At 44.1% G+C, this 14,726-nt stretch overlaps 1 long non-coding RNA gene across 2 annotated transcripts; it reads right to left on the minus strand.

Annotated features, from left to right (window-relative positions):
• Positions 1 to 347: 347 nt before the first annotated feature.
• On the minus strand, positions 348 to 3,699 carry LOC115597028 (uncharacterized). 2 transcript variants are annotated; one of them, XR_003986998.1, is made up of 3 exons: positions 3,428 to 3,699; positions 904 to 1,108; positions 348 to 772 (listed from the first exon to the last, which is right to left on the minus strand). It is a non-coding gene; the product is annotated as an uncharacterized LOC115597028 (long non-coding RNA). The 2 variants fall into 2 exon arrangements; XR_003986997.1 differs by having other exon boundaries at positions 904 to 1,119.
• Between the last annotated feature and the right edge of the window lie 11,027 nt (positions 3,700 to 14,726).

Raw genomic sequence — 14,726 nt, forward strand, 5'->3', positions numbered from 1 at the left:
TGTGCAGCTCCTTTCGAAAAACATTGCTCTCTTTTTTGTCTAAAGAAGTTTTCCATTGTTATGCCATTTTTGTGAGTTGATATAAATGTAACTGATTACATGGTTATATGATATCATCTCATATGGATCGCAGGCCCCTGTATCAATTCAAATCGAAATCACATTCTGGCAGACTTTGCAATGTCCGAAAAATATCATATCGTGATGAAACATGAAATAATATGAATCAAATAATAATAATGATAATTGTAATGATGATTACACTGGGGGAAAAGTGAGAAGATCGTGTATTGGTTGATATTTAAACAAGACACTACCAAAAGTACATTTATATTCCCAACATCATTTAATATTTGACGTACATTTCTGTTAGGATGATAGCAAAGAAAAGAAAAGAAAAGAAAGTAGGTTGCTTGTCCATAATGCTGTTAACTTCAGTCCAACATGGGTCAGCATTCAAATGCTCCATTTATTTTCCCATCGAGAAGCTGATGCCCCATTAATTTTAATAAAAGAACAACAATACTCTCCTGTGCCCTCCTTCCAAGGAAGGCAGCAGTTCTGTGAACCTGAGCAGCACTCGTCCACATAACACTGTGGCTCCAGGTGAGTGTACTGCGTGCTTCGCCGGCCTCCTCACACCTGTGCTTGCATACCATCACTCTGGCAAACCGTTCAATCTGAACTCCTCGCAGGTCTAATGAGGCCAATAATTCCAATCCCTCTCCATAGGCTGCAGTCTGGCAGGTTTTCGTGCTCCTCAGCGGCACTGCTTTGTGAAGTAAAGGGAAAGAAATGTGTCAGAGGGATGACAAAGCAAGGTACAACCCAGAAGGCCAGGTAATAGACGGCCTCAGACACTCGTTATGATGCATGTCTGTGATATCAGACACCCGGCCCCACCTCTGCAGACTGGTGCTTCCACTGTGGCGTCTCGGCAGGGTGCTGAAGAGGTGAGCCCTGCCTGTCTGGTGGGATACTCCTCCTACTCTGTTCCACTGATGACCAGCACAGCATGAGAGGAAAAGTCCACGAGGAGCTCAGGCAGTAGGAGCGGACTCCGCCACTCCCCTCCACCTAACGGCGTGACTGGCACTGCCCTTGACGTCTGAAAATGCACTGGATCAAAATATGTATCAGCACTTATTGGTAAGACAATCTCTCTGCTTCTCCCCGCTTCGATTTCTTTTCCTTTTCAGGAAACATCGACCAAATCTCAGATCACTTCGCATTGACATTTTTCAAGGGGAGGAGGAGACGTATCAAGGCATTTGGTATGAGCGTGATAGTATGAATGGTATCCACTGCCAGCAGCATCTCAGGCTCGATCCCAGTCCATCGGGCCATGAAATATTCATCCGTTATTCCAAAATTCCTGTCATGAATACTGTACAACTCGGCCCCACTCGAATCCTGGAACAGACTACTAACAGCAGCGAAAATAAACGGAGCCACATCATTGTAGGGTACAAGAACTGTTCTCGGGCTGGATCTGGATTCGCGGATGTGTTTGGCGTTGTTTGGGATGCAGTGCAGTGTAACAACATAGTGGCGTTATGAAAGGAGCCCGAAGACGGTCTCATTGCCTCAGTATCTTCTTTCCTGATAAGGCTGAGCTGTCACAGTCTCGTGTCGCGTGCAGCAACATGTTTCGGCTGCGCGCGGCTCGGAATTGGAGCCAAATCCCTCGACTACCTGCCATCGGACATGGTACAGTTACCACAGGCCGTAGATATCCGCTTCCTTAGCACCCATTAGCAAGAAGCCAAGGATTTATCACTAATGTCAGGGAGGCATTAGCAGACCTAATGAAATTTCACGTTGTTCTTCAAGCAATATTATCCCTGTGACCCCACTCTTTTCACTCCAGCAAGGTTTAACTGCTGAATGTCAAACAGCTGGCTAAGCCTTTGGCATCAAGCTTAGCGTCTCTCTTTTTTTTTTTTTTTTTCTTCTTTTTTTTTTATCTGTGCTCATTTGGATTTGTGTTCCTCTCAGAATAATAGAAAATAATGACAACCTCCCAGCCCCTTTCACTCTGAGGTGGGCTGCAAGTTAATGACATCGGTCCATGTTGTGCTTGGCTGCGTCCCCGCACATAATTATGGTCTGATTGTCACAAAAATCGCCTGCACTTGCCACCATGGCTCGCTGTAAAAAAAAAAAAAAATGAAAAAAAAAAAAAAAGCCCGCCAACCCCCCTTCCCCTCCAAGATTAACGAAAAGGCAAATTATCTTCAGTGCGCCGGGTCTCCAACCATAACTGCCCTGAAATGAGTAATTAAAATTTAGCTTCATAACGATAGGTGCAGCCTGGAAATTAATTGCCATGCCTGAAATACACATTCTCGGTCGGCAGGAGACAGAAGATGTACAGTAGTTACATGTAGGTGTGGTGTGCTCACTGTACTGTATGTATTTGCATAATGTCGCAGTGTTTTTAAATGTGTGGCTGCATGGATGAGAGAGGAGGCAGCCCAGTTAACATGGCCATTAACTTCATAAACTATAAACTCACCATGTGAATGAATGATACAAATCAAAAATACACACCGTAATGTGCAAACCATTTAAGGCTTTGCTTATCTTCCCGATAAAACGCAACGATTTATTATTTTCTAACCCTCAGTGGTTAATGTTGTTGTTTGGAAGGTTTACAAGACACACTTTTCCTGGTCCACAGTCGTGCCTGTGAGCAGAAATGCTAAAGTTTGCTTCGTCTGAGAAACAGGCCATCAACACAAACAGCAAACAAACAAAAAAAAAAAGAAGAAATGAAAAGTCTTTGTCGGCTCTGTAAAGCTTCTAAGAGAGGCTGTTCTCCCGGTGCAACGCCGACATGTGTGAGCTTTCCGTTTTTTTAAGAAAATCACTAGTTGCAAACCCAATTCCCTGGAAGCGAGGAAATTCTGCCGGATTTGCCGCCCACCCACGACATTAGACAGCTCCCCTCCAAACGCATGCAGTCTGAGGTTGAGAGTGGATACCCTGATCACATTCTAGGTTAGGGCAACTCGAGTTCAGCCATATCAAAGAGAATCCATTACACGTGCGCCACGTGGAGCGGTGTGGGGCCGGAGATCACACCAGAGAGGCCTTTTTTGATAAATAAACATGTTGGTGTGGGTGAGGAAGACAAGCAATTAAAACTCTGAGCAGGTATGATATTGAATTGTCTTTTTCTTTTTTTTTTTTCTTTTCTTTTTTGCAGTTGGCAGCGAGTTTCCAGCTCCTCACTTGTCTCTTAAATTGAGCTTCCCGGTGGAGCCCAAGCCCGACGCACAACACCGGGACGACTGGTGTGAAGTGAGGATGGAGGACTTGGCAAAACCGGGACACACACACACACACACACACACACACACACACACACAACCCCTCCCTCCTGTCCCACCCCCCCTCCTGCAGACCCTCTCCTGGGACTTACCTCCAAGTTCAGGTGGTTGGTCGCCATGGTAACTGCCGGAGAGTGAGGGCTATTTGCATTGTTTCTGCTTTCATCTCTAAAACCATGTCATTATCCATACAGTACAGGTACTCGTGTTTATTTGCGCGCTCCAGCCTGCCTGATTGTCCGCCTGTTTTTGTCCGTCTGTTTGTCTGTCAGTCTCTTGCCCTCCTCCTCCTCAGCTGCTCTCCTCTCTCTTTTTTTCCCTGCCCAGCGGATCCGTGCACCACTCCTCCATCACTCATTCATTTGCCACATCTGCTTCTTTCTCCCGTGCACAGCTGGACCACTGCATGCGCCTGCACACACTTTGTTCCGCATTAAAATTACCACCACACACACACACACACACACACACACACACACATGAATATACAAATAGAGACACAATGAGGCCGTCCTCATTTAGATTAGTTATTCACACACCTGACAGCGTCCACCAGCCCCTGTGCTGTGCCTGTGTCATGTAACTGAACATTCATAGTACATGTAAAAACGTCCAAGGCAACAAGCTCGATGACAATAACATGCTATCGGCGCTCGGAGGAACACTTCTGACATCTGCTGGTCAGAGTGTGAACATCACAAAACGTCTTTTTAGGAAAGGGTGAAACAAATGGTCCAAAGCAGGCTGGTGGCAGGTAGAAGCAGAAACAGCCAATGCGTGAGACAGACGCACTAATTAATACTCTGCGAGCACAATTTATCTTCACAAAACGTGCAGATATTAAAAACCCAGGTAATCTTTTCATATGTTCTGTTATTTACTTTTAGCCATTTCCAGTCCAGAAGTGAATTATGCATTCGGTCAACTTGCATCTGCGTCAAATAGTGCTCCAGCTCAAGAGGAACAACACAAGCACATAAATGAAAACCCATGCACTGCACAATCTGCTACCCATTGACAATTTCTGCTCAAGCAAAGCAAGTGGTGATTATACTGGAAATCTGAATACTAAGACTGTTTCCTATGAGATATCCTTCCCTTTGAAAAAAAATAAAACTTGCTCCTCCACATCTTTGCTGTAGCACTAATTGGGGGGGGAGGATATAAGCTATCAAAATGGAAAGCGTTCTCTCGCCTCTTTCTGTTTCAGCATGTCACCTCTACTGTTTATGTAGAGACGGGTCGGTTTCAACTTTTAAGTGCAGCTATTGGATGTGCAAACATCTGTCATAAAAACTCTCTCGGGACTTCTTGTGTTTTCTTCCAAATATGACAGATTAAGGCCTGAGAGACTTGCGTTTTTTAATCTGTCTATAAACAGTATATATTTGAGCAAGTTGAAAGTGAGAACTCACAGAGGAGTGCGAAGAGGCCCCCGGAGCCGACAGTGTTTTATTGTGAGTCTGGATAAATGCCAGTGTTTCACGAGAGGGAGAGCAGCTGTTTGCTGAATTCACATATCCATATCCAACTGCTCAGTGTTTTGTCTACACCAATTCCCACCTCTCCACAGCATGGTTCATTTTAGAATAGTGGTGCTTTATAAAGTCATCACTGGTGGAAAAAGCCACTTTAACCTGCAAATGTTTTTGTGTCTCTACAAACATCAGGCCCAAACAACAGTCAGCGCGACTGGCTCTAAAATGGAAATAATAAGCCATTTGGTTTAAGTAGACTGTTATAGTGTTACTTAAGAATGGAGGAGTGAATTGTAAAAAGTCATACAGCAGCTAAAGCACATGTTTATTTTTAAGTAGCAGTGTTTAAGTGCAGTGCAATTTTAAGGTTTGTACTCAGCACATATTTACAAACTAGCAGGACCTAGATGAATATATGAACTCAAGAACATCATATATTCACATAAAAAGATCATTTCTTTTGGGGCAACAGAACAAGCTCCCTACACAACACTGACATCGACTTATGGTTTCTGTGGCTAATATGTTAGCAAAAAGCTGCCTGGTTGCATGTCCAGTACATATTTAGCAACATTAGCATTCATCTCGAAGGAGACTTGTTAGTTTGTCCTTGTGTTTTATAGGTTCTTGTGCATGTAAAAGATCTTGAAAGTGAAAAAGTTCCATCTCTGCGCCAACAGGAGCTCCTTTCTCCCACGGAAAACACTGCTCCTCGAATGCCTCTTCAATAGTCCCACCTTTGATCCCGTAACTTCTTGACATCATACTACATCACCAGGCAACAAATGTGCATAATTTACATGTAGCAGCTAGTTTGGCACCTTAGCATTAATTTAGCACAGTTGCTCTGTTGTTAGCGGTGCCTGCTCTAGTGTGTGTCAGCTGGCCAATCAGAGCAGACAGAGTGTTCGGGAGGGTGGTCCTTAAAGAGACAGGAACTAAAACAGAGTGTTTCAGACACTAAAGCATGTAAACATATTCTGGTAGTAACCCAAAATAAATTGATGAACCTAAAAATGTGCATGATATGTCTCCTTTAAGTCAAGTAGGTGTTCACTTGGAGAATTCAAGTCCAATATCCACCCTCCTTTTAGCTTTGTTTTGACCTCCGCCAGCTCCTCAGGGGAAATATCTGACTCTTTCGGTAACTTTAAAGTTATTATTATACATGGCCCGAAAGAAAAAGCAACAACTAACTTTTCTCTATATGTGTAAATACATTCCGTCCTCCCACTGACACCGTCTCGGATTCCACCCGTATACTTGCTTCAGTGAGCAGTTCAAGCCACGGGGGCAGTGGACCCACAAAGCAAACTCCTGGGACCGTGAGTCATAGAGTGGACACTGCAGACAGGATGTGAGGATATGATAGGCAGTTGAGAAACATGTGCTGGCACTGAGAGCTTAATCCGTCTTATCGATGACAGGTCAGTGTCTCCGTGGAAGCCAACGATCGATGGCACTTGACCCCCTTAAATAGCAGAAGTGCCGACATCCCTCTCGTCTCCACGTCTCGCCCAATCAGGATTGATTGGAGCAGTACCACACTCCTACGCGAACCAGTGACTGCCGTCAGTTCCTCATCTTTAATAATGATGATGCCGCGCATTGATCTCATAACAGCTGTCTGTTGTGCTGAGGAGTGGCTAAAAAATCACTGTTTGGGATTATACCTGATTATACAGTGATCTCTCATTCAACACCAGTCTCTAACTATAAAGGATGCAATGACAGATCTGTGGCTGAGTCTTCTGTCTTTTCTGTTTTGTTTTTTTATAGTGTTGTCAAGTGCTACAGAAAATCATCATTAAATGCTCTTCAAAATAAGTGTAGGCTGATTTTATATGAATGCTGAAAACAAACGAACATAACTAACAGCTTAAATTCCCTTCAGCTTGGCATAATGGTTGCCCAGCTGACACCAGAGAACACTTTTGTTTTGGCCTCGAGAACAAAAACACCTCACACGTTCACTGGAGAAACAACCACAATCCTCATAAATGTGAACCGCTCTGAAAGAGAGAGCTGTTTCACTGCAGTTTGTAATTTGCAGCACTCAACTTTGAAGATACACACATCTACGTTGTACAAGACATAATAAGCCATCCCGGATCTGCTGTCGTGGGATTCAAGGTTATGCTGCAATTGTTTTCACTGATTCCAGATAACTACTTGAACATTGTTGAACTTGTGTGGTGCCTGCTTTGCTTTAAAGTGGATGATGTAGTAAAATGCAGCACTGAGGCAAAATCTTAAAAATGTGTTATGTTTTCATTAGTGGATAATCACCTGAAACTTAAAATTGTTGTGTTTTCATTACTTTATTACTTTATAGTGAACCTTTTACGATATGATACGATACAATACGATACGATGCTATACATAACAATGCAATACATTACGAAACAATACGATATGATACAATATAATCAATATGATATGCTTTATTGTTCCCTAAGGAATTTTTTTCCTTGAGCGAAGTGTTGCTGAATGAGATGATTTTAAGTCCCTTCAGAAGGGAGCACGTCCTTATTTCACGTTACTACCGTGTCCCGAACATAGGAGTGGGTGGTGAGACGAGGGGTGCTCAGATGGTTGCAATCTGCTACTACATGATATAAAACTTAATTAAATTTAGTTAAAACAGGGGAATCTAGTGCAAAATGCTGGAGTGAAATATCTGGGCAAAGAGTTGATTTTACAATGGACATTGAGAACAAATAATTTGACTTTAAATGAATTGAACATAAATTGTTACTTTCAGTCCATTAGCATCAAAGTCCATTTCACTCAAACAAATTACCTTCTGTTATCAATTACTGCCGTATTTTATGGCAATTAGTTGCCTTAAGTGTTTTAAGTAAAGCCACTGTGTTAACAGCGTAAACGCCGACCATAAACACGTTCTCAAGGGCTATAAGTAAATAAATCCATTATCAAATAATGCCTCTCTGCACTTTAAAGTAAATTAAGGTATTTGTGACCTGGTTTGTGACCTGAAGGACTTGCTGATTGTTTCCCAAAACAGAGTGCAGAGGAGCATGTGTGTCGTATAGTTTATATTTGTCAGCTAAAGAGCACCTGTTCAGTGTCCTCACAGGGCCTCCTAACAATGCCATTGACCTTTTCTCTGACACCGACTGTATTTCAGGTCGCAGAACGCTCAAACAGCCAAAGCTGGAGCCCCGGCGATGCGGGCTATGTGCCATGATTAACGCTCCCCTCTCCCAATCTCTGACAAGCACAAGGGCCACTCCACCCGTGTGATACACTTCTTCCCAAATTGAATCCTCTGCTCTTTTTTCTTGTTTGTGATGTAATCACACTTGGTACCGGCACTGCTCGCAGGACACCTATCCTCTTTTCATTTCCAGCAATAAAGTATTATGTGCGAGCTGACTTCAGCAGCAGCTCCCCAAAATGCGTTTGGCGGTTTTGAGGTCAACACGGGTATTCATCAGCGCTGTTCCCCGCAGAGGACGTAATGATCAAAGTTTGTGTGCCACAGGCATAGCACAATTTACAGCACCCCCAAGTGCCCTTGCCCATCACTCTGCATGGCGCTGAGCTTATCATTGTTCAGACCAATTATATGACCCGGTGAGAAGAATACGATTGCCGTTCTGTACCAGTGGTTTGCCAAATAAATAAGTGCTTAATGACCCTCTCACTCCCCCTTTTCAACTTAATTAGGGGGGGGAACAGATTTGCTGGATGGATGACTCTACAGCAAGCGAATGTGAATGTGAAGCAGGGGACTGCCAGCCCTTCATTCGATGTGTGTATTGGTTTGTTCTGCAGCTGCTTGATTGCTGCCCGAGCCACTTAACTATAGCTGACCACCAGCAGGCCCAGCTGTGTAGCTGCAGCCATTTTCAGTATCCTGCTGCAGCACATCTGAGAGGAACAGACAAGACGATCATCCTGCAGGCTGCTAAACTGTGTCTCTGAGATGATTTATATGTGTTTATGTATGTGTTTGTCACAAGGAAATGTATTCATCGACAACAGTTTTTACAGTGACAACAGACAGAAAATGAGGAGTCACTGCGGGACAGTAAATCTGCATCTGGCTTTGGTTTATAGATGACACATTAGCGTGGCACCCTTCAATAAAAGCAGCACGACGGAGGGAAAACGCTGTTCATTATTTGTCAGATTTGTTGGCAAATGTGTCTTTCCATACCATGTGTCATGGCCTCCACACAAGTCAAGCTGTCTGAAATACGAAAAATTAAAGGCAAACGAATCACAATAAGACGAGCGAATGGAGTCATTTGGTGGCTAAAACGTTTCCCCTCTCAGGGAGAAGAGTGCACAATAATCATTAAAGCCATTCACTTTGCCTTTCATCACTTAAGATCAAAATAACCTCCGCTCCTCACTCATCTGCGCAGCCCATGTGAATATCACGTCGGGGCGAAGGACAAAATCCAACAGCATGAGAGAATAAATAGAACAAGATTAGGGTGCTTAAAGTGAAGGTTGTTTCCTCCCGGTCTTTGTGCCAGGCAATTACAAGTTTATTCAGTGACAGCTGGTTCGGATGGACTCCTTTTGTGTTTAAGGCTTCTGTGAGAATAAGAGTGTCAGAGAACGCGCTGTTTATGTCTTTACGCCATTACCTTTTTCATTACCGCCATTTGATGCAAAGTCGGGGTTAGCGGTGGTCGTCTAGCTGTACTGTATATACTCTTGATCACGGGTTCAGGTCCCAGGTCGATGCCAAGAAGCAATTAATTATTCATGAATAGTTGATGAAAAACCCTTATCTTTATGGTACATTAAAGTGCTTGGGTGTGTGATTTGGTTGACTAGATTCAGAGGAATCTGCATCCCCACCACCCTCTGGATGAGTCCTGAAAGCACCAACATTTGTTTGTTTTTTCTCAGGGGGAAGATGGAGGATGGAGGGTGGAGGAGGTCAATATCATACCAATGCTTTATCTCGGTGTGCTCGTAAATAAAGTGGTCACAGATGCGATTAGCTGGCACAAACACCAGAAGCAGGAGGGAGACGAACATTGTGAGCGCTCTGAGACGTTTGACTAACACAGGTGTTACTAATAAAATTAATGACGTCTCGGTGAGTCATGACAGTGAGCCGGGTCTGAGCCATCGGCTGGCACGCCGAGCACTTATTGGCTGTTGACGCCGAGCCACCTCTGCCTGCTTCTGATGGTAGTTTTAAAGTCAAACCAAAAGCCTAAATGTTCAGGGACTAATGAGTGTGAGTCAATGCTCGTTTCCAGCAGCACCAAAGTTGTCAGTTTTTTGTCCTCTTTCGACAGCTGCATCGGCACCAATATATCCAAAATCTGATAGATGAGCTGCTTCATGATGACTACATGTTTACAATTTGATTAATAGTTTCTCTCCTTACTTGTTTCCAGAGAAACAATGTGATTAAAGTGTTCTTAAAGCCTCCACACAGCCATGATCCACCCACACAGGTGTTTCCACTCACTGTGGCTGATTAGGCTCTTCTCAGGACACTGTGGTCGCAGATGGACTGTGATTGATTCACAACCAGGAGAGTGAGAGCACTCTCCTCGTTTGTTGTAGCTGTTATGGGAGGACGTCTTTACTATTCATTTTTCATATCTTTTTTTTTTTACTTTATAGCAAACTATACGGTGGAGAGATGACAGGAAATGAGCGGTTTGTGGTTGATGCCTTAATAACCTCATGGTGTCCCCATCTTCATTATTCTTATTACTACACGGGCCCAGTTCTCAGCATCTCCAAGGCGTTAAGCCCTGAGGCCTCACAGACTGAGCTGACGTTCTACCATATTCAGTCAGAGGATTCAAGGGGAAATGTTCCATGTTGTTTCAAAAGCGTATACTTTTCTGTGACTTTCTGCAGAAAGATAGTTGATTACTGAGTCTTTTTTCCATCCATCAATCCATCCATGATCTGTAAACCAACTTATCATTTGTAGGGTTATGGGGGGTGCTGGATACACCAGTCTCTTGCCCCAATCATGAAAAAACAAACGATTGGGGTCTTTGGCGTTGGTATTTGACAATCTAGAACGCAACAAACAAAAATCCTCCTCTACAATTGCTCTAAAAGTTACATAGTGTTGCACTGATAAAATGAGGGATTTAAGTTGAGAATCAGTTCAAGGAGAAGTTAAATAAGTAGTGATTGGCCCATAGAGTCTGGTGAGGTGTTTGGTGTAGCTCCGCCCAGCTTGAACCTGTAGGTCTAATCGATTCCACTCACTGAAAAAACACCTGTGTACTGCAGGTGTGCAGGCTCTTTAACACTGTTTGTAAAGGGTCATCCTTACAGTTGTGGCTTCTCACGGATGAAAATCATCACAAAAAAGAATTTTCTTGCCATCTCTAAAATACATAGTTTCACAGAAACAGAAACACATGACTTTTTCCCTCAGGTTCTCGACTACATTCATCACAAAGAATACACGGGTGAAAGCTGTGCGTAAGTGTGCCGAGATTAGTCGCTTTACAGAATGGAGGGCACGGCCTCTTAAGCAAACCCTTTAATCATAGCACCACAGTGTGGCTGATGAGGGTCATAAATCTCGAATAATGTGGCTACAGTTGTCTTATTATTGTGCTTGATGTCAGGTCTCTATCATGGACCATCTCACATGGGTGTGGAAGAGAAGTAATTGGTAGAAAAGTCCCAAATAAATTATATAGTGCCTATCAGGATGGGATTTCATTTGTCGTCCAAATGTGAGAGTGACAAATGTCTCGGAAACACAAATGACATTTAATGCAGCGCCACAAAGAAATCCTTTTGATGACAGCAAAAGGGCTTCAGCCAAACAAATAGTCATTAACCTTTAGCCCTGACCAGCTTCACACTCTGATCTCTCTACTACCACATTGTGATTCGGCGGCTTGATGTTTAATGTCGTACAATGATTCACTTCTCATTAGAATTGTAGCCTTTCAGACTTTCAATTTTTAATTAGCATGTTTGGGGGTGCCACCAGGAGTCCCAGCTGCTTCTGGATCTTGATGGGCGACACCAGCTGTCCTCTGAAAGCTGCACATGATGATGCCGTGTACACAGAGACAGAAGAAGCTGTAGATTCCAGCTGAATGGGCTCTTCAGGTTTAAACCCAGCGTATTTAATACGGAGGACAAAGATAGCTCTGTGTGAGGACTTTTCCGAGCGCTGATGAAAGGATGAATGGACCAAAAGCCTCTCTCTCTCAAATCCTTCCTTATTATATGTGTGAGTCATAAAAACGCAGCGCTGCGATGCGAGGATGGTGAGATAAAAGCAGAGCTACTCCTTTTCAGTTAATAAATCCACAGTGCTAAACGTCCAGGGCCAGACTCGCCCACAGAGCTCAGATCGTGCCCAGCAGGTACAGAGAGTGCAGTCCTCAAACGACCTGTAGAAAGCGAGTATTTGGGAGTTTTTAGAGTTTCAAGATTGAAGTGGAATCGGGGCTGGAGAGTCGCCTCGCAGCGGGGCGTATCTGCTCATCAGCGAGGACGGCCCTCAGTGGAGTTCAACGCCTTCGTCTTCCTCTGGTTTAAACGACGCAGCATCCAGAGGAAAAAGGTGTGTGAAGATGTGTTTATCAACACAAATATGCCAAGGGCTGGGCCTTAGTCCAAATCTCCTTCACACACACACACACACACACACACACACACTCACACACAAAGCCAACACCGCTGCTGCTGCAGTCCAGCTGGCACTGAAGGGGCCGCTTTGATGTCGGTACAGGCCAAAAAAATCTACTGGAATTGCATGAAGGCGAGAAGTTGTGAGCGTTTCTGCCTGTTGTAAACATATTTTAGCTTCTGAGCCGGAGATAATTTTGAGACATTGAACCAAAAATCGTTTTTTAAATGGTCACAAGGTCTGCTAAGAACTCGTTTTTATTTCTTTGGAGCGGTCGTTTGGACCACCACTCAGGATGGAGCAGTTTGCACACTCTGCTGATGGCACTCAGATAAACATTTTTATGAATAAACTGCATAAAAACTGATGCAGTTTATTCAGTCATGGAAAGTCAGTCAGCGAAGCTCTTTTCTCTTCTGACTGAAACTTCTTCCCCAAAACTACAAAGTGCCCCTTCAAGGAAAAAAATCTAGCACACTTTCAACGCCATTAAACGAGTACTGTGATGATCACTGATTGCTAATTACCGGTAATTATCTCATCAAAAGGCATGAAAAACATTTGCTGTTGTCATTCCAGAAATGTGTGTTCATCAAGTGGGCAGGCAATTAACATAAAAGAATACTGACTTCTTCCTTCTATTCGCAGGGAAATATGTTTGCTAAACATTTGTGTGGGCCGCAAAAAAAACCAAATCGTTGCGAGTGAAATGTGCTTTTCTCTCAATTTGGCTTGCGCTGTGAAAATCCTCACACACACATAGACCAAAACCAGATCTGAGGAACAGGGAGACTTTTACATCTGCAGCTCTCTGGACATGATGGTCTGAGCTCACTACCACTCCGCAGAGGCTGTAACCAGGCCCGTGTCCCATTTTCACAACACTGATTATTCTTTAGCTCTGGATCAGAATGAATCAGTGATCAAAGACCAGCTGGCTTTACACAGTTGGATTCCCGAGCTCCTATCCCAGATATGAAAGAGGAGTGCTCTCTGACACCTGTTGATGGAACCGAAGAACTACAGCCGCTGCTGGTGCTATAAGTTCATCGAACACGGCAGAAATCATTATATGATACTATTTTCGGGGCCGTGCAGTGATGAGGTAACTTGCCTTTCCTCAGAAACTCTTCGAGTTTCACGCCGTGCCTGGCCTGAAAAGGGTTAACCCTCTTAATGCGATAACTCCGTGGAGCATTTCAGATGTCCAAGGACCAGTGAATTCCTCCCCTGATAAGCTGTCAGGAGCACTGCCCTGTCTACAGATCGTGTGTATGTTCAAGTGTATGTCTGCGCAGAGAGAGCGGGCCGGCTCCAAGGTTACGTGCCATTAAAAAAAAAACAAGGCCGCATAAATTTCCGCCTAATAATTCATGATAATGGCTCCCATGTTTGTTGCCTGCTTGTTTATCCCACGTTCATTAACATGCCATCCTCGCGGCGCTCGTTTTTGCAAAATGTCTTGTGAGTGGGAGTGAGGGAGAATGATTAGAGGGCATATGGAAATGATTATAACCTGCTGAAGTGGAGGCATCCCAGATCCACAACGCTCACATGCAAAACCCCTCCTGAACGTTGCGGATTAAGTAAGTAGATTAGTAAGAAGGAGTCCTCTGTGTAAGAGTGCGTGCGTGTCTGTGTCTGTGTGAGTGTGTGGGCATTTGAGCTTGCGTGCGTGTGTGCGCGTGACGCGATCTCTGGCGTCGCCATGTTGAACTCTCTTGGCTTTCCTCTCGGTCTCCTTGGCCGCCACTTCCTCCGTCGGTGATATGAGCCTCACGTGGTGGCCTTGAGTGTTGGAGCCTTGATGTTCAAAGTGAAGCCAGCGAACGATCCCTCTGGGTCCCTCTAGCTCCACCCGGTTCTGTTCATAAATAGTTTAAAACAAGGAAAATCAAGTTCAAGTACGGATACGTTTTCAACTGAGGTACACAGGGGGGCATCAGAAATGACATTACCAGCAAGCGATGTAAGCTGAGGACAAGGGGTCAGGTGGAAGGTAGATGAAAAAGTACCGGCCCAGGCCAAAATAACAGGCTGGAGTCCGATAACAAAAATCTGTGTTCTGGTTCGACACGGGGGGAAGAGAGAGAAGGGAAAACACGCAATCAAAGTCCTCCAGGTTTGATCCACGGGACATTGCGGCTACATGTTGAAAGTGTTTAAAAGCCCAATTAGTGCCACCACCACCACAGAATGTGATGAGCTCATGTTCCGTGTTATAATTGAGCACACAATCGTTCACAAAACCCTTCTGGAGTAAAGGAACCTCAGCGCGTACTGTACACGGAG

Source organism: Sparus aurata, chromosome 15, assembly GCF_900880675.1.
Source record: "Sparus aurata chromosome 15, fSpaAur1.1, whole genome shotgun sequence".
NCBI lineage: Eukaryota > Metazoa > Chordata > Actinopteri > Spariformes > Sparidae > Sparus > Sparus aurata.